This window comes from Triticum dicoccoides, chromosome 2A, assembly GCF_002162155.2.
Source record: "Triticum dicoccoides isolate Atlit2015 ecotype Zavitan chromosome 2A, WEW_v2.0, whole genome shotgun sequence".
NCBI classification, from domain to species: Eukaryota; Viridiplantae; Streptophyta; class Magnoliopsida; order Poales; family Poaceae; genus Triticum; species Triticum dicoccoides.
The window spans coordinates 733,722,395-733,728,093 of record NC_041382.1 but is presented as its reverse complement, the minus strand read 5'-3'; the positions used below and the strand labels follow the sequence as shown (position 1 = coordinate 733,728,093).

General features: G+C 41.9%; 1 pseudogene; it reads left to right on the top strand.

Annotated features, from left to right (window-relative positions):
- Positions 1-5,224, top strand: part of LOC119358246 — a 21,652-nt pseudogene extending 16,428 nt beyond the window's left edge.
- Positions 5,225-5,699: the final 475 nt, after the last annotated feature.

The following is a 5,699-nucleotide window of genomic DNA, read 5'->3' as shown; positions in this document are numbered from 1 at the left end:
TTATGTAAAATTACAAACGTAAAAACATAGTCTAAAATACACATAAACTGCAAATTTTCTTGTCTTATGACCTATATTTTTATTTTCTTATGTCAAATTTTATGTAGTGAATCAATAGAAATGAAACTATTTGAATTTCAAACGTAATTTAATTATGAAATGACCGTAAGATTACCTCGGGTGAAGAATAACTTATTCTGAACCCTGGGTTATGAATAGTAACACTATATATATATATATATATATATATATATATATATATATATATATATATATATATAATTTGTCTCATGAAGGAGAAGGTATCGCTCTAGCTTGGGGGGGGGCTTAAGTCAATGTTATATTGATGCCCCAATCATGAGCTCTTAAGAGAAATTATCATTCAGAATTTTTATGTTCAGCTTTCTCATAATGATCAATCCATGCTCGATACTTCCTGTGTTGGTTCTTTAATGAAGAAGACTATTGAATTCAGGTGGGATCTTTTAGAAAGAATTAAATGTAACTCTGAAGACTGGGAACTCGACGAAGGTAAAGAGTCGGGTATTAAGCTTGAGTATGATTGTGTTAAATCTTTTATGAACAACGATGCTTTCACAAGTTTAGCACTAAATATGGACCTAACTCTGAGATAGTAGCCTCTTTTTGTAAATCATTTGCTACTCATGTTGATCTCTCTAAGGAGAAGTGGTTTACACCTATTAGAGAAGAAATTAAAGAACCAGATATAATTAAAGATGAAACTATTATTTACAATGTTGATCTAGTTCTTCCTACTACTTATATTGAAAACTCACCTTTCCCTGTCACGATAAAGGAACATGCTAAGGTATCAACACTAGTTCGCAAAAGCAATATTAAAGCACCTAAACCCTCTGAACAAATTAAAGTGGAACCTAGTGTTGCTATGGTTAAAGATCTCTTGGTCGATAATATTGATGGGCATGTTATTTACTTCAGTGATGAAGCTGCTAGAATTGCCAAACCCGATGAAAATTATAAACATAGACTTGTTGTTGGCATGCTTGTTGTCTTAGTTAAAATAGGAGATCATTTCTCTCATGGCTTATGTCATTTAGGTGCTAGTGTGAGTGCTATCCCTTTTACTTTATACCAAGAAATTATGAATGATATAGCACCCGCTGAAATAGAAGCCATAGATGTCACTATTAAACTTGCTAATTGATACATCTCCAATGTATTTAAAATTTTTGATTGTTTCATGTTACTATATTATCTTTCTTGGATGTTGTACAATCATTTTATAATCATTTTATATCATTTGTAGGACAGGCCTATTGACATAGTGCCTAGTGCCAGTTGTTGTTTTTTGCTTGTTTCGTACATCGCAGGAAATCAATATCAAACGGACTCCAAATGCAGCAAAACTTTTTGTGGAATTTTTATGGACCAGAAGATACCCAATGGGCTGGAGAAGCACCTGGGGATGCCCCGAGGGAGCACAACCCACCAGGGCGTGCCTGGGCCCCCACGCGCGCCCAGGTGGGTTGTGCCCACCTCGGTGGCCTCCCGCACCGCCTCTTTGCTCTATAAATACCCCAATATTCCAGAAATCCTAGGGGAGTTGATGAAAATAATTTCCAGCCACCGCAAGTTCCAGAAACACTAGATCCAATCTAGACACCATCACGGAGGGGTTCATCATTCTCATTGGTGCCTCTCCGGTGATGTGTGAGTAGTCTTTTGTAGACCTACGGGTCCGTAGTTCGTAGCTAGATGGCTTCCTCTCTCTCTCTCTCTCTCTCTCTCTCTCTCTCTCTCTCTTGATTCTCAATACAATGGTCTCTTGGAGATATATTTGATGTAACTCTTTTTACGGTGTGTTTGTTGGGATCCGATGAACTTTCAGTTTATGATCAGATCTATGTTTTTTACATGAAAGTTATTTGAGTTCTTTGATCTCTTATATGCATGATTACTTATAGCCTCGTATTTCTTCTTCAAATCTTTGGTTTATTAGGCCAACTAGATCATTTTTTCTTGCCATGGGAAGAGGTGCTTTGTGATGGGTTCGATCTTACGGTGCTTGATCCCAGTGACAGAAGGGGAACCGACATGTATGTATCGTTGCTATTAAGGATAACAAGATGGGGTCTATTTCTACATAAATAGATCTTGTCTACATCATGTCATCGTTCTTATTGCATTACTCCATTTCTCCATGAACTTAATACACTAGATGCATGCTGGATAGCGGTCGATCTGTGGAGTAATAGTAGTAGATGCAGGCAGGAATCGGTCTACTAATCTTGGACGTGATGCCTATATAATGATCATTACCTGGATATCATCATGATTATTTGAAGTTCTATCAATTTCCCAACAGTAATTTGTTTACCCACCGTTGCTATTTTCTCGAGAGAAGCCACTAGTGAAATATACGGCCCTCGGGTCTCTTCTTTATTATATTTGCCTTCGCGATCTATTTTTATTTGCTTTTATTTTCAGATCTATTAATACAAAAATACAAAAATACCTTGCTGCTTTTCTTTTATATTTATTTTATCTCGCGATCCCGCGAGATCTATTTATCCAATCCACTACAATTTTACCTATCTTTTTACCCATGAGGAATTGAGAACCCCTCTCTTACGTCTGGTTGCAGGTATTTGTTCTTTGTGTGCAGGAGCTGTTTATGTGGTGTTGCGTGGTTCTCCTACTGGTTTGGTAACCTTGGTCTCATCACTGAGGGAAATACCTACCGTAGATGTGCTGCAGCATTCCTTCCTTTTTGGGGTAATACCGATGTAGTTCAAGCCGCATCAAAAGGAATTTCTGGTGACGTTGCCGGAGAGGATTCGTCACCCGTCAAGTAGCCAATTTCTGGCGCCATTACCGGGGAGACATCATCAACATCTACCAGTTTCCTAATCAGAAATATCCTCTCCTTGCAATTTACATTATTTGCCATTTTCCTCTCATTTTCCTCTCCCCCACTTCACAAAAAATTTCCTTTTTATTCGCCCTCTTTTTCGTTCACCATTTTCTCGTCAGATCTGTTTTTGAGTGCAATCTTGTTGCGTAGTCACAATGACTCAAGAGAACGCCAAGTTGTGTGATTTCTCCAATACCAACAACAATGATTTTATTAGCACTACGATTCCTCCTCCCGCCACTAGTGCGAAGTCTTGTGATATTAATACCGATTTGTTGAATCTTGTTATGAAAGATCAATTTTCCGGCACTCCTAATGAGGATGCCGCGTCCCATCTTAACACATTCGTGGAATTATGCAATATGCAAAAGAAAAAAGATGTGGACAATCATATTGTGAAGTTGAAATTATTGCCGATTTCTTTGCGAGATTGTGTAAAAAATTGGTTTTCTTTTTTGCCTCGCAATAGTATCGATTCTTGGGATAAGTGCAAAGATGCTTTTATTACTAAATATTTTCCGCCTGCAAAAATTATTTCCCTTAGAACCCAGATCATGAATTTCAAGCAACTTGAACAAGAGCATGTTGCACAATCTTGGGAAAGGATGAAATTAATGCTAAGGAATTGCCCAACTCATGGGTTAAATCTTTGGATGATCATACAAAAATTTTATGCGGGGTTGAATTTTGTTTCTCATAATCTTTTGGATTCCGCCACGGGTGGTACTTTTATGGAAATTACTTTGGGTGAATCCACCAGATTGCTTTATAATATTATGGCAAATTATTCGCGATGGCATACCGAAAGAGTTCCTACTAGTAAAAAAGTTAATTCAGTTGAAGAAATTTCTTCTTTGAGTGAAAAAGTTGATGATCTTATGAAATTGGTTGGTAATAAAAGTGCTCCTATTGACTTTAATGATGTTCCTTTGTCTACTTTGATTAAGCAAAATAGTGATGCCATAGATGTGAATTTTATCTCGCGAAACAATTTCAATGACAATGCTTATAGAGGTAATTTTAATCCTAGACCTATTCCTAGTAATTCCTCTAATAATTATGGTAATCCTTCTTATAATAATAATAATAGGAACACCTCTGATCTTGAGAATAATATTAAAGAATGTATCTCTCCATAATAATAAAGCACGGATTGAGTCTCTGGGTTCACCGTCGCAGCAAGTTTGCAGAAAGGTCCTTGTGCTTTTTGGTAAATGAACCTGCAGTCCCTATTTGAGTGGATCTGAGAAAACGTTTTGGTTTTTCAAACTAATCCCTGCATTTTGTAAAAATTCCTTTCGCTCTCCTTTCTTCTATCTTATCCTCTTCATCGCACCGACGGCTGCCCCTCCCCTCCCGTGGGCTCTCTTGGCGTCTCCCTCCCCTGCCCTGGCTCTGGCTCCCCCCTCTACCTCCGGCCCTCTCGGCCTCTTCTCCGCCTCCGGCCTCCCCGGGCCCCCTGTAGGCGCCTAGTCGCCTAGCGTCCTCCACGGCTGCTGCCAGCGCCTCCACTCTCCGTTCCTCTTCGTTGTGCACGGCAGTAGGAGGGCCCCTGATGGGAGCGCGCTTCTGCCCCCCATCGCGGCGCTCCCCCTCGCCGACCGCGTTGAGAGTACACCTGCCAGTCTCAGTGTCCACCTCAAACGCCCTGATCCACCACAAGGACACCCTGATCCACAAGGCCATCCCGGTGCCCAAGCCCGACGGCAGTGCGATGGTGGCCGTCATCTACTTCCAGCCGCACCGCCAACAGTGGGCCACGGATCAACCCGGCAAGAGCACCTGGAAATCTGTGAGGCCAAGCAACATCCTGGCCGTGGTGGACCTGGCGCTCCACTGCGGGCAACTCTACGCCAACACCCGCTTCAGGGTTGTGTACGTCTTCCTAGAGCTGCACGGGCTGGGCTCCGCGTCCCCGATATCATCCCGTTCGTGATGCAGAGGCCAACCTCGCGCGTGGAGAGAAACTTCCTCGTGAAGACCCTCGGCGGTGGGGCGCTGATCCAAGTGGAGCTCGTCGAGGCGGCCGTGGGTGAGGAGTTCATGGTTCGCGTGTTGGACGAGTGCGGTGGGACATGGGAGGAGGAGGACGACATCGGCAATGTTGCGGTGCCCATGGACGCGTCCGGCACGGTGGCTGTGTCCACAAGGGAGTGCCCCGGGCTAAGGCCCAGCACCATCTACTACAGGGACCTCAACAGTGGTGAGACACGGGTTCGGGCGTACAGCCTCGTCGGCATGCACAAGAAGGTCGAGGTCGTCGAGTCCCTCTCCAGGGCGGAGGGGAACAAGCGGTCGTGCTTCTGGTTCATGTCGCTCTATTCATAGTGACAGTGAGTCCTGATCATGATCAACGTTCGTTTTTAGCCTGATCGTCTGATCATGATGCAATGTCTGCGAGTTGTGCAATGTTCATCGAGAGTCTGTAGTATCTCTTTACGCACAACTTATTCACCTGAACCTTCTCTAGTTAAGCGGCACTCTAGATTTTACAAAGATGCTCTTAAAAATATAGATATGATTAACATTTTAGTCTTGTTCAGTTTGATTCATACTGCTTCTATATGATCACCTGTAGGAAAAACTGTCTATGCCAATGGTGGGCTCTATGCCGAGTGTTATTTCAGAATAACTATGTGGACTTTCTTCTTTACCATTTGTATGACCCTTTTTTTGTATGATTACTTTTTGCATAGTAAGCTCTTCCATGATTACTAATAGTCTGAACGTTGTTTTATTCTCCAGGTTGTTTGCATACTTAAATAGAGAGTCATACACACACAGACTTGCTTAGTTTGGTCTC